Source organism: Balaenoptera ricei, chromosome 1 (assembly GCF_028023285.1).
Source record: "Balaenoptera ricei isolate mBalRic1 chromosome 1, mBalRic1.hap2, whole genome shotgun sequence".
Taxonomy (NCBI): domain Eukaryota; kingdom Metazoa; phylum Chordata; class Mammalia; order Artiodactyla; family Balaenopteridae; genus Balaenoptera; species Balaenoptera ricei.
In genome coordinates this window covers 13,120,383-13,134,427 of record NC_082639.1, presented here as the reverse complement: position 1 = coordinate 13,134,427, position 14,045 = coordinate 13,120,383, and positions in this window count along the sequence as shown.

Sequence of the window (14,045 nt, the reverse complement as noted above, 5' to 3'; positions counted from 1 at the left end):
GGCCCAGGATGACTTATAGAAGCCCTCAAAAACAATAAGCCAGGTGACACAAAACATGCATATATGCAGAAATTAACAGCATTTTTCTGAGTCTTCTGATTTTAAAATTCCAGATAGGTTCATGAAAGTGGAAATATTTCCATCCGGGGGTGTCCTGGCTTAGTTTCTTTCTTTTTTAATATTTAATTATTTATCTATTTATTTGGTTGCTCTGGGTCTTAGTTGTGGCATGCAAACTCTTAGTTGCGGCATGCATGTAGGATCTAGTTCCCCAGCCAGGGATCAAACCCTGGCCCCCTGCAGTGGGAGCACAAAGTCCTAACCACTGCGCCACCAGGGAAGTCCCTTAGTTTTTTATTGAGGAGGAGGTTGCCAGGTCGCAAACAACTGCCATGTCCTTTCTGAGAACCGTTCCCTACTCCCAAGGATAGATTCCATATTGGTACCATGTAAACCCATGCCATGGCATATACATGTGACAGTCACAGTCTCTGCCTCAGCAATTTAGAACTGGGTTTCTGCTGGAGGCTGGAACTGGGCACTTTCAACTCAAAAGCTGCAGGGTGGCCATCTCTGCCACATGCCCAGAGACACTGAGAAATCTGGTCCCAGATGCAAGGAGAGAAGCAGAGATGAGATCATGCTATTGGCATTACTCACAACAACCAAAAAGCAGAAACCACCCAAATGTCCATAGATGGATGAATGGATAAACAAAATGTGATCCATCCATATAATGGCGTATTATTCAGCCTTAAAAAGGAATGAAATTCTGCCACGTGCTACAACATAGATGAACTTCAAATACATTGTGCTAAGTGAAATAAGCCAGACACAAAAGCTCATGTTATATGATGCCATTTATATGAAGTACCTGGAATAGGCAAATTCGTAGAGACATAGGTAGAATGGTGGTTGCCAGGGGATGGGGGCAGGAGCATGGAGAGTTGTTCTTCAATGGGTGCGGAGTTTCTGTTTGGGATGATAAAAAAATTCTGTAGATGGATGGTGGTGATGGCTGCACAGCATTGTGAATGCACTTAAGGCCACCAAACTGTACACTTAAAAATGGTTAGAATAATAGGTTTTATGTTATGTATGTTTCACCACAATTTCAAAAAAGAGAGAGACAGTGGGAATAGAGACAGGCAGTGCTGCCTGCGTTCCCAGCCCCCGTCCAGCTCCTGGTATCAGCCCCCATGAGGCCAGGCCAGCTCTCTGGATTTCTGAGACACCCCTGAATTCTCAGAATATATGTTCCTTTTTTTGCTTGAGCCCATTCACTCAGGGCTCTGTATTTTCAAATGAAAGGATCTCAGTCAAATATCAGGGGACAGTTAATTCTGGGAGGGCATCACCCTCTGTCCAAGGTCAGCCCCGAAAAAGGTCTGGTGCCTCCATACCCCAAGCTTCTCTTTCTGACCCGTAATAGAACCACCCTCCACACATTTATTTTAAAACTGCTTAAATTAGAACCACAGCCCTCCATAGCAGAAAACCTTTCTCCACCCTCCACCCTCCCCCGCCCCCTGCATTTTAATTCTAGCTTTCCCTTGTCAGCATTTCCCAGTTCAAACCTCCACCCAAAGTCAGCAGTCTTGGATCCAGAAGATTCCTTGCTAATTCCAAACACCAGACCCACCCTCAGAGGATGAATGGGCCTCCGCTGAGAACATTCAAAGTGGTGCCACAGGTTCTGGGACATTTCCAAGAGCCAAGTTCCCCAAAGAGCCTCCTGACAGGCGACCACTTTGAAGAGACGACAGTCTCTTACAGAGGTAAGCACGCATGTAGTTAGAACAAAATCAGAGAAAGAACATTTGTGGGTCACGCTCTGTTCTGCAGACTCTTCACATCAGTTGGGGAGATGCCAACACCCCAAACTCCTGGAAGAATAGGATTCAACTTTATGCTCATCGACTAAGACTATATAATCATCTAGGAGCTGGATGAAACACTTTATATAAATCATCTTATTTAATCTCCCAAACAGCTTGAAAGGCAGGTCTTACTATGCTCATTGAAAGATGAGAAACTGGGGCTCAGAGAAGTGAAGTAACTTGCCAAAGGTCACACAGTAGAATGTGGAAGAGCTGGGGACTTTCCTGGCGGTACAGTGGTTAAGAATCCACGCTTCCACTGCAGGGGGCACAAGTTCGATCCCTGGTTGGGGAACTAAGATCCTGCATGCCACGTGGCGTAGCCAAAAAAAAAAAAAAAAAAGAAGTGGGAGAGCTGGAATTTCAATCCAGTTTTATGTTAATTTCCAGGGTCCAGGCTCTCAACCACAGGGAGAACAGGATTGGGGCTACGGAAGGCAGGGGGTAGTGGAAGAACGGAGTCCAGATTCTGAGCCTGGGTTCCTCCATATTGGCTCCCAACCTCCAAAGCCACCTGCCCAGTCTTGAAAGTGTGAAAGGTCAAAGCCATAACACACACTAGCCATCAGGTGTTACGTGAATGCAGAGTCGGGGCTCCCGTCCCCACCCCATCATCTTCATCCAGCTTTTGCAAATAAGGTTGAGGTCAGGGACTCTTTTCCAGGTGGAAGGGACCATGCATCTTGGAGACAGACACTATTTGCTCCCATTTGTTAAGAGACAAGCCTCTGGACTGGGCCTGGACTTTAGCAACCCCCAGCTCCAGGTCTCACTGCCCTCCCATCCCCTCTCCCAGTTCATCCTCAAGGGAGGGGACATGCCCCAGTAGTCAATTCTCTCCTGTTGCTCTCTCCCAGCCCTCCAGCCATGCAGCTTTAAAGATCCCTGCCCATGGGCTTCCTTGGTGGCTCAGTGGTTAAGAATCCGCCTGCCAATGCAGGCGACATGGGTTCGAGCCCTGGTCCGGGAAGATCCCACATGCCGCGGAGCAACTAAGCCCGTGTGCCACAACTACTGAGCCTACATGCCTAGAGCCCATGCTCCGCAACAAGAGAAGCCACCGCAATGAGAAGCCCGCGCACCGCAATGGAGAGTAGCCCCCGCTCGCCGCAACTAGTGAAAGCCCACGCGCAGCAACAAAGACCCAGTGCAGCCAAAAATAAATAAAATAAATGAATTAAAAAAAAAAAAATCCCTGCCCAGGCTTAGCAAGACAAACAGTGTAGCATGAACCCCAGCCAGCCCTGCACAGACGAGGTCTATGATTACAGCAGGGACAGATCAAACAAACCCAAGTTTGAATCTAGCTTCCTTAGCAAGCCCTGTGACCTTGGGCAAATCACTTGACCCCTAAACTTCTGTTTACAGATGCTCATCTGTAAAATGGGGATAATGACACTCAACTATGAGGGCTGTTGTAAAAAGTGAATCAGCTCATTTATATAGAGCACTCATTTACATATGTAGCCTTAGCAGGTCACTGATATCTATGGAGATTGTCATGGTTATTACCATTTTTATTACAGTATCCCAGGAAAACCTTCCATGGGCTAGGCTGAAACTTACCTTTGGATTATTTAAGCTTTAATAAGCAGATAAGTTTGTTTCCTCCAAGGCATTTATGCAATTTGTAATTATGTAATATATCTGTGTGTTTGCTTGGATTTTATCTGTGCTCTCAACTCTGTTAGAAACTCCATGAACATAGGATCCCACCTGTCTGATTCACCAGTATCCTCAGCAGCTAATCTGGTGCCTGGCGCATCCTAAGGGGTTAAGTAACATTGAATGAATGAATAAATAAATGTAAGAAATTGAAGAAAGTGACCTAGAGGTTATCATACTAAGTGAAGTAAGCCATATGAAATATCATATGATATCACTTATATGTGGAATCTAAAAAAAAAAAAAAAGATACAAATGAACTTCTTTACAAAACAGAAATAGACCCACAGACATAGAAAACAAACTTATGATTACCAAAGGGGAAAGGGGGGAGGGATAAATTAGGAGTTTAGGATTAACATATAACACTACTGTATATAAAGTAGTTAAACAACAAGGACCTACTGTATAGCACAGGGAACTATACTCAATATTTTCTAATAACCTATAAAGGAAAAAATCTGAAAAGAATATATAATATATATTTTTATATATATGTTTTATATATATATATAAAACTGTGCTGTAAACCTGAAACTAACACAACATTGTAAATCAACCATATGTCAATAAAAAAAAAATTTTAAGAAAGCAAAAGCAAATAATATGGAAGCCCCATTTACGTTAATGGTGGCCAGGATAACGGCAAATGATTCTTACCTGTCAGTTAAACAGACCCAGTGGAAATCTCAAGTCAATTCATTAAAAATGCATAGAAGAGATTAAACTTCTCCCCTTCAAGTTCAGGCTTTCAGCTGCCCCGCCTACACTGACTGTCCTGAGCTGAGAGGAAGGAGGAAGGAGGATCTAGATGGGACACAGGTGGGGAAAGCTTACCTTAAGACAGTGCTCCAAGGGGCAGAACTTGACAACTGGTATTTGCTAAACGCCTGCTCCATCCCCATCACTGTGCCACCAAGATTCATGCCCCTAAATTTATTATAGGTTTATTAGCGTTATTTTCCATTTTGCAGATGAGAAGGATTTGAGAGTCTTGCCTGTGATCACACAGAGAGAAAGAGGCAGAGTTGGGATTTGAAGCTTCTATTTTGTTCAGTTTGGGCCAATTTGAGCAAATGTCCCATCAGAGGTCCATCCCAGGTTGGGGTCTCGATAGTGACATCCAGGTGGTGGCATTACTCAGTGTTAGGAGGCTGGTGGCACTGCCATTTGGAGCAATCTCTTCAACTGCCTGGGCCTGGAAAGGAGGATCCAGCTCCTCTCTACTGCAAGAGACAGGCAGGGTAGGAGGCCCCAGCCCGGGGAAACTGAGGCAGGTGCCCAGGTACAGAGGACAGGTAAGGCAAGGGGGCCATGGAAGGTCTGAGCTGGCCGGGCATCAGCCAGGGTGGCCACGATGCACCCCTGAGGGGTGCCATCACATACAGCCCATCTGGTGCCCCCAGAGTCATGCAACGCTCAGCCCACAAGCCTGAAGGTGGCAGCTGTGACATCAGGTCGCCTGGCTGCACCAAAAGCAAGGCTCCCCCGGGTCCTGGAAAGTTTAAAGGCTGATTCACTGAAAAGTAGTTCCTTCCAGTGGCCCACCCCCAAGGCCTCTCTCTCCCCGTGCCCCTGCCCTCTCTGAAGCCGGTGGGTCCCAATGGCTGCAGCAGGCTGTGCTTTCAAGAGCTGATGCTGCTTCTTCAGAGACGTCCAAACAGGCCTCAGGATCATAGATCAAACCTGGGAGGAAGGAACGTTGAAAAGAGATAAGTGATTTCTATCGCCAACAAAGTTCCTCGGTTGGGGCCCCACTCTCCAGACAAATGTCAGCCACCAGTGAAGAGAAGTCGAGCCCCTTGGGGCCGCACTGGCCATGCCTGGAGACGTGCAGAGGATGGGAGAGATGAAGGGCGAGCAAGACCCAGCCTCTGCAGGGCGGGCAGTGGGGGAAGGAAAGAAAGGGGAACAGGCAGGAGTTTTCAGGGTCCCAGTGACTCAGAGCTCCAGTGTGTCAGAGCAGTGAAGGCAGGGAGGACTTCCTCACCCCACATCAATGGTGCTGCCCTCTGCACACAGAGGGTGAGGTACTTGGCGCACAGTAGGTGCTCATTCCTGGGAGGGGTTGCTGTTATTGCTTGTACGAGAAGCCCCAGACCTCCCTGGACCTCAGTGCCTCCTGTGGACCCTGGGCCTGATGCCCACCTACAATCCAACATGGCGCCCATACAGCATGAGAGGGGGCCTCGGGCAGAAGCCTGGGAAAGCAGGTCATTTTGTAAAGACAAGAGGTATTTTCAGAAACCTCATTCAGTGCCCTTTTAGAGCCACTGGAGGGCAGCCCCTGGAGGCCTGCTCCTGGAACTCTGCGTCCAGTAGCTGTGAAGGCCGGCACTCAAACATCCACACTCTCCCCAAGCCCCCAGGAGACCCGAGGGGACCAGTGACTCAGGAACCCGCCTCCATGGGTTCTTCTTACAGCAAAGCAAGAAGGCAAGAAGCTGTCAGTGACCACTGACTAAGGTGCCATGTGTGTCCATAAGTCCACCTCCCAGCGACTCTCTGAGGCAGGCATTGGTGGCATCCCCATTTTCCAGATGAGAAGGCCCAGAGTAGGGAAGTGCCTTGCCCAGAGTCAAGAGGACACGATCTGTCCTCAAGGAGCTTGCAGTCAGTCTTGGCAGGTGAGGCTTTCGCCTGAGAAGAAATTCAGGTGCTCCATGGAGTTCTAGAAACTGGAGGATGATGTAGCCCAGCCCCCTCAGTCCGGCATCTGGGAAATCCAAAGTCCAGACCAGAGACGTGATTTGTCCAAGCTCACGATCTGCCCAGCTGCAGAGCCAGTGCCGGACCCCCTGCCTAGGGTGCTGCCCCAGGGGGTTCTGTGGGGCTGGCACAGCTGGTGAGAAGCAAGAAGAGCCATCAACAGCCTGTTGTGGAGTTTGTGGGCAGGGGGCTGACACAGTGTGGACACAGCTGGAGTCCCCTTGAGGGCCCCTTTCTGGGCAGTGGAGGGCGATTATGTCCAGAGAGGCTACCAGAGTGTCCTCTCTTGCCACCTCCTAACCTATGGACACCAAGGGATATCAGGCACCCCCTGCTGGCCATAGGAGCATGTCCTCCAGGATGGGGATACCCAAGATGCAAGAGTTTTCACCAAGAGGCAGTGATGGGATGCTGGAGGTCAATGCTAACCTGAGTCTTTGAACTATCCCATTACGGTTCCAAACTCTCTGTCCCAGCTTTCCACGGCCAGGTATTGATGCCCTCCACCTGGAGTTTTTAAACACGTCCGCAAATTCTTTGACTCTCCTCTCATGGAGAGAGAGGGTCTGTGCCTGAATCCGGGCAGGCTCATGTAGCCAACAGAATGCAGCAGAAGTGATCCTGCTAGGTCCGAAGAGGGCATGTGATCTCAATCCTGTTAGCTCACACTCACCTCTGGAGCCACCACATGAGACACCAAGCCTGCCATGACGTGAGGAAGCCCAAGCTACACGAAGAGGTCCTGTGTCAACAGCCCGACTGAGTCCCAGCCACACCTGGGACTTCCAGTTGCTTCCAGATGATTGCAGTGTCCAGCTCTCGACTCACCCCTAAGCTTTAAGTCTTTCAGCTGAGGCCCCAGACAACATAGAGCAGAGAAACGCCATCCCTGTTGTACCTGGTCCAAATCCCTGCGTCTGTTAGCATCACAGAATGGTTGTTTTTTGCCATGAAGTTTTGGGGTGTGTGTGTGTGTGTGTGTGTTTGGGGGAAGATCAGATGAGCTCAAGGATGTGAAAGCCCTTTGTAGCTTGGTGGTTAAAAGTGAGGATATGGGGCCAGGCTGCCTGGACTGCAGTTCCTCAACCATCTGTGTGAACTTGGACAGGACACTTAACCTCTCTGTGCAACTGTTCCCACTTGTGTAAAATGGAGATGATAACAGAGGGTTGCAGAGAGGTTTCAGTAAGGAAACTCTCATGAAGCACCTGGCGTCCGTGGGCAAACAGCGAGAGTGCAGTGAATGATGGCAGTAGTGATGAATGGCTTTGCAAAGGGGAAGAGCCTGCCTCCAGTCTGATGCGGGTAAGAAAATCCTGAGCCTCTTGGCTCACCTGGAATTCCTCAGAGGGACGAGGTACTGTGAAACCAGAAGGAGCAGGGGGATTAAAAGTGCAAAAACAGACAACTTTTTGGATTTCTGATCGAAACTGATAGGAGTCCAGGGACAGCCTTGCCTGGCTGGCCCTGTTTATGGAAGCCTGGTCTGGCCCCTTGTCTTACCTCTGGGCACTCTCTCAAATGCCCCTTGGTCAGCCTTTGGGGTCTTTGAAAAGGGGCCACATAGTCTACTAGAAAGAAAGTGAGCTTTAGAGTCCTGGGTCCAAACGCTGGCTCTGCCACCAACCCGGAGCACCAGGCAGGTCGTGTAGCTCTCTGAGCCACATCCCCCATCAAATGGAAATGAGGACTCGATGACACATGTAAAAGGCCTCTCACGGTGCCTGGCATGTAGTAGGCCCTCAATAAATGGAGTTGTTATTATTCCTTCTATTAGCATTGTTTCTATTACTGTTTTGACTTTTCCACTCTCTGGACTTGAAAAGCAGGAAACGATAGCTAACATTAATGAACGTTGTTCACCCAATATTTCCGGCTCTCTCCTTCTGGTACGAAGGATGCACTTCCTGACCCCTTGGATGGGTGGGGCAATGAGTTGTGAGTGCCATGTGTGTCACTTCCGGGCTGAGCGCTCAATTCCCAGCACAAGACTCTGCCGAGTTCTGGCACGGTGCCTGGCTCTGCACCATGCAGGATGGGGAACTTCAGCAGCCCAGGACTCTACGTGACCACAATGAGCTAAGCCCTGGCCCACAGGCCATCAACAAGTAGCAAAAAGTAGAGTTTTGTTGTTTTCAGTCATTAGGATTTTTGGAGGTTGCTTCTTTATGGCAGTGTAACGGGGCCCATTCCAGCATCCTCGCCATGCCGGGCACTGTGCTCAGTACTTTATGTGCATTTCATCCCCTCCTTTTGTCAGTCCTCTGGGACACAGAAGATTATTGTGCCCATCTCACAGAGACAGAAACTGAGGCTCAGAGAGGGAAAGCAATTTGACCATGACAAATGGCTCATCAATAAACTGTCATTGCATAACAAACCAACCCAAACTCAATGGCTTAAAACAATCAGCATCAGTTGGTGGTCAGCTGTGTGGTTCTCCTGACCAGGACCAAACTTGACCTCAACTAGACTTGACTTGCCTTTGGGTCTGCTGTCAGCTGGTCTAGGGTGACCTTGCTTGGGACGCTCTCCTCTACAGGGCCTCTCACCTCCCCGAGCCTCTAGCACATGCTTGTGTCACATGGAGGTTACAAAGGTCCAAGAGAGAGAATGTGCAGGTGGTCAATGTCTCTTGAGTCCCTGGCTTGGCAGTCACATGTTCTCACTTCCATCACTTTCTATAGGTTAAGAGAAGGAGTGTAAAAATAGACTCCACACCAATGGGGGAAACGGAGCATGGTGGCCCTTTTTGTCACTTATACAGTGGTTGGGCCAGGATTTGAACACAGGCCTGTCACTTCGCCTTTATGACATCCTGTCTCTAATCTCAGCTCAAATCACCAATACTCACCTTGTTTGGGGTCGAACTTGAACCTCTTCCCTTTCCAGCTCAGGCCCTTGAACAGTATTATAAGGATGAGTTACCCTTCAGCAAGAGGCTCAGAGGCACAACTTAATTACATCTATTTGCCTGGCCACCTATGCATTTATTAGATTCCTATTGTGTCTCTCTTCTGCCAAGCTCAAGGCCACCCTGGGAATTAAATTCACAGCACAAACAGTTGGGACACACTCAAGACATTGCAGAAATGGAGAGCAAGTCAGAGGGGGGACTAAAGTCAATGGCTTGAGGAGGACCAGTTCCCAAGAGGCCAGTGATGGGAATAATGGGTCATTACCAGCTACAATGCTGTCCTCATAGAACTGTCTTCACAGAAATCAGTGGTCAGCTGCAGCTGTGGCTCAGAGGGACAGCCCTGAGGGCCAGGTTTCACCAGGCGGGTTCTGCCAGGTGAATGACGCCCCCTGGCGTTGTGCACAGGGCAGTAGAGTCAGGACTGGGATGTATCAAGGGCTGGACAAGTTCGGGGCTGCACTGTGCTCATGTTCTCATGCCCTCTCCTCCATCCCAGAGGCAGCCTCTGAGTCACCTGGTCCTGCAAACGAGGATCTTCAACAAGTCACTCCACCTCCTGGAGCCTCAGTCTTCCTATCTATAAATTGGGATGGTGATGTTACCTCTCACCATTGCTATGAGGAATCAGTGAAACCATGTATGTAAAGGGCAGTGGGGGCTTCCCTGGTGACGCAGTGGTTAAGAATCCGCCTGCCAATGCAGGGGACACGGGTTCGAGCCCTGGTCCGTGAAGATCCCACATGCCGCGGAGCAACTAAGCCTGTGCGCCACAACTACTGAGCCTGAGCTCTAGAGCCCGCGAGCCACAACTACTGAGCCTGTGTGCTGCAACTACTGAAGCCCGCGTGCCTAGATCCTGTGCTCCACACCAAGAGAAACCACCGCAATGAGAAGCCCACGCACTGCAACGAAGAGTAGCCCCCACTCGCTACAACTAGAGAAAGCCAGCACGTGTCAACAAAGACCCAACACAGCCAAAAATAAATAAATAAAATACACAGAAAACCTTTTGTTCTCTAACATAATAACAACAGGAAGAATAAAGCAAACACACACAACACGTATTGATATATAACATTTTCAATCCTCCCAGCATCACTATGAGGAAACTATGAGATTCAGAGAGGTTAAGTCACTTGTCCAGTGTCACACAGCTGGTAAGAAGTAGAGCCAGGGTTCAAAGCCAGATCATCCAAAATGTGGGCTTTTCTCCTGCATCTAACTCCACTGGATGAAGATGTTGCTCTGCCAGCCTGCCCTGAGAGGGAGAGAGAAGACAGGTTTTATTGTCCCCATTATGCGGACAGAGAAAGAGAGTGGTGGTCCAAGCTCCTCCTGCCCCCCACTTTGGCTGTAAGGCTGACCCAGCCACCAGCCTCCCTGCTGCCTGCTCCCCACTCCCCGCCCCCTTACAGAGAGCAGGGCCTGCTCAGTGGCCCAGGGCAGTCTCGGTTTCTGTGGGGTAGGTGTGGGGGCATCCTGGGGGCACCCTGGACTCCCACTCCTGCCATGAGCCGCAGCCAGGTTCAGGGGATTCAAGTTTCCAGATACCACCTGGCACCCAAGCTCATACCAGGAACTTCAACAGATGCTTCCCAGGAAAAGTTGGGATGCTGAGCTTGCCCTCACCAAGAGCGATAGCTCCGGGGGAACAGGGGGAGCCCAGGAATGTGAGATGGAGTAGCTTTTAATCTGGACCCATAACCAGCTACAATGGAACAGGTAACTATCGAGGCTTGGTCGTCATCGTCATCATCATCATCAAGGAATAATAATAATAACAGGAATTGAGTAGGTAGCCTATGAGGAGGTAGTTTAAATTATCCCCATTTTACAGATGAGAAAACTGAGGTGAAGAAAGGTGAAATCACTAGTCCAAGGTCACCCACGCACGTCCTAATCCTGATTCAGGCTCTGGGTTAAGCAATTCACGTGACCATTCTGTTAAATGTTCACAAACTGCCAAGAGGCATTATTATAGCCAATTTATAAAAGAGAAAATTGAGGGTCAGATGGGCGAGTCACAAAGCCCAAGATCACACAGCTAGGAATGTCTAGGCTGAAGTCCCGGCACTTAACCATAGGTGACCTGGTTCTCAAAGGACTGGGAAGCCTCCACTTTGCCCCAAGGCCTCCTGAGGACAGGAAGGTCTGGGCTATTCATCCCCAAGGCTGAACCCAGCTGGGCAGAATTGTGGTGCTGAGGTGCCCTCTGCTGGCTGCAGTGAAAAGAATACCAAAAGGACTGGGGATGCTGAGATGGATAATGCATCATCCCTGCCCTGATGATGCATTATCCACAGTCCCCTCAGAGGAAATGTACCATTTATGAGAGTGGTAATCACACAGCTCAGAAGAAACACCTGCTGAGCCTGAGTAGTCCGGGAAGGCTTCCTGGAGGAGACTATCTGCATAGAGCAATGGGTAGCCTGATTCAATTCAATTCACTGAAGACAAAACAATTTAGGCTTAATTGGCCAGGCCAATTAGGATAGGCCATCTTGCCCATGACTTTAAAAAAAAAAAAAAAAAACAAAACAAAACACCCTGAGAACATTATCTGAGCTGTTATCTTAAAGAATGAGAAGGCATTAATGGGGCCAGAAGGATAAGAAGACCCACATGTGTAAAGGTGCATAAGGAAAGAAGAGGAATCCCAGGCCAGATTGGGGAGGGTGGAGAAGGGGTCGGGAGCTGGGCTGAGCAGGTAGAAGTGAAGCTGCAAGTTTACAGTAGACCATTGGCCATGGTAGAGAAAGAGAAGTAGTACTGAGCTGTGAGCCAGGGTAGCTGGTAGCAACTTGTCATCTGGGAACTTGCTAGAAATGCAGATTACTAAACAAGCCTCCCCCCACCCCACCCCACCCACTTCAGGTGATGCTAAAATTTGAGTACCACTGCTCTAAGCAATCCCTGAGGATTGCCAATTCCTGGCTGCACTTCTTATTCCCTTCAAAACCAGGTGAGCTCCAGAGAAGGAACACTGGTTGGACGGAGTTTTGAGAAACACGTGGCTTTATTTCATGGTTTTGTGGGTTCCTAATATGCTGACATTAGCTGCTCATTGTTGCTGGGCTGGGCAATTCACCTACATCCTTTCAACAAGCACAGCAGTACTTCCGTTCTAAAGGTGAGGAGACCGTGTCAAGGAGTTGAAGGAACATGGTCTCGTGTCACACAATAAGGATTGAGCCCAGCAGAAGATTCTGGAACATGGCCCTCATCACTACATCCCACTGCTGTGGCTCTGACCTTGATCTTTCCTCTTCTGCTCTTGGTTTTCTTGTCCTTAAAATAATGGGGTGCCATCCAGACGTTCATAGCAGCACTATTTACTATAGTCAAGAAATGGAAACAATCCAAGTGCCCATCAACAGACGATTGGTTTAAGAAGATGTGGTGTGTATGTGTACACACACACACACACACACACACACACACACACACACACAATGGAATATTACTTAGTCATAAAAAGAGTGAAATATTGCCATTTGCAGCAACATGGATAAACCAAGAGATTATCATACTAAGTGAAGTAAGTCAGATAAAGACGAATACTATATGATATCACATAGGTGGAATCTAAAAATTAATACAAATGAACTTATATACAAAACAGAAACAGACTCACAGACATAGAAAACAAACTTATGGCTACCAAAGGGGAAAGGGTGGCGAGGAGGTATAAATTAGGAGATTGGCATTAACAAATACTAACTTCTATACATAAAATAGATAAGCAGCAAGGATTTACTGTATAGCACAGGGAACTATATTCAATATCTTATAACCTATAATGGAAAATAATCTGAAAAGTATATATATACATAACTGAATCACTTTGCTGCGCACCTGAAACTAACACAATATTCTAAATCAACTATATTTCAATTAAAAACCCAGCTTTAAAATAACAATAATGGGGTGTCAAAAAGATCTTAAATCTTATGACTTAAGACTTATGACTCTAAAAATAATATAATTCCTAGTGCCTGGGACCTGATAGTCCAATTTTCCATTCAACAAATGTGCAGTGGAGAAGACAGGATTCTACCGTTTACAGTAAGTGCTGGAGGGGGAAATAAAGCAGGGAAGGGGACAGGTGGGGTCCCTCCCTGAGAAGGTGACCTCTGAGCAGAGACCTGAGAGGGACGAGCTCTGAAGAGTTCCGGGATGGCTGGGGGCAGCCTGTTCCAGGCAGGTGGGACCGCAGGGCAAAAGCTCTGAGGACAGGGCTTTTCCCAGCTTCGGGGGCAGCTAGGAGGCTGGCTGGACCGGAGTGAGTAAGGGGAAACAGAAGAGAGGAGACACTAGGGGCATAGGGGAAATTGTGAAAGACTCAAATGCAGTGAGTGCATGACCAGCTGCCCACCACCTTTCTTAGTCTATAAGGTAACTTACAGCTCTGCAAATTGTAGAAAACCTGATAGTGATACAAATAATTCTTATATGAAAATGTAAATTGTGCTATTTACAATAGCCAAGACATGGAAGCAACCTGAACGTCCATGGATAGATGAATGGATAAAGAAGATGTGGTATATATACACAATGGAATACTACTCAGCCATAAAAAAGAATGAAATAATGCTATTTGCAGCAACATGGATGGATTTAGAGATTATCATACTAGGTGAAGTAAGTCAGACAAAGACAAATGTCATATGATATCACTTATATGTGGACTCTGAAAAAATAATACAGGGAATTCCCTGGCAGTCCAGTGGTTAGGACTCTGCACTTCCACTGCAGGGGGCTTGGGTTCAATCCCTGGTCGGGGAACTAAGATCCCATAAGCTGCATGGTGCAGCCAAAAAATAATAATAATAATAATAGTAATACAAATGAACTTATTTACAAAACAGAAA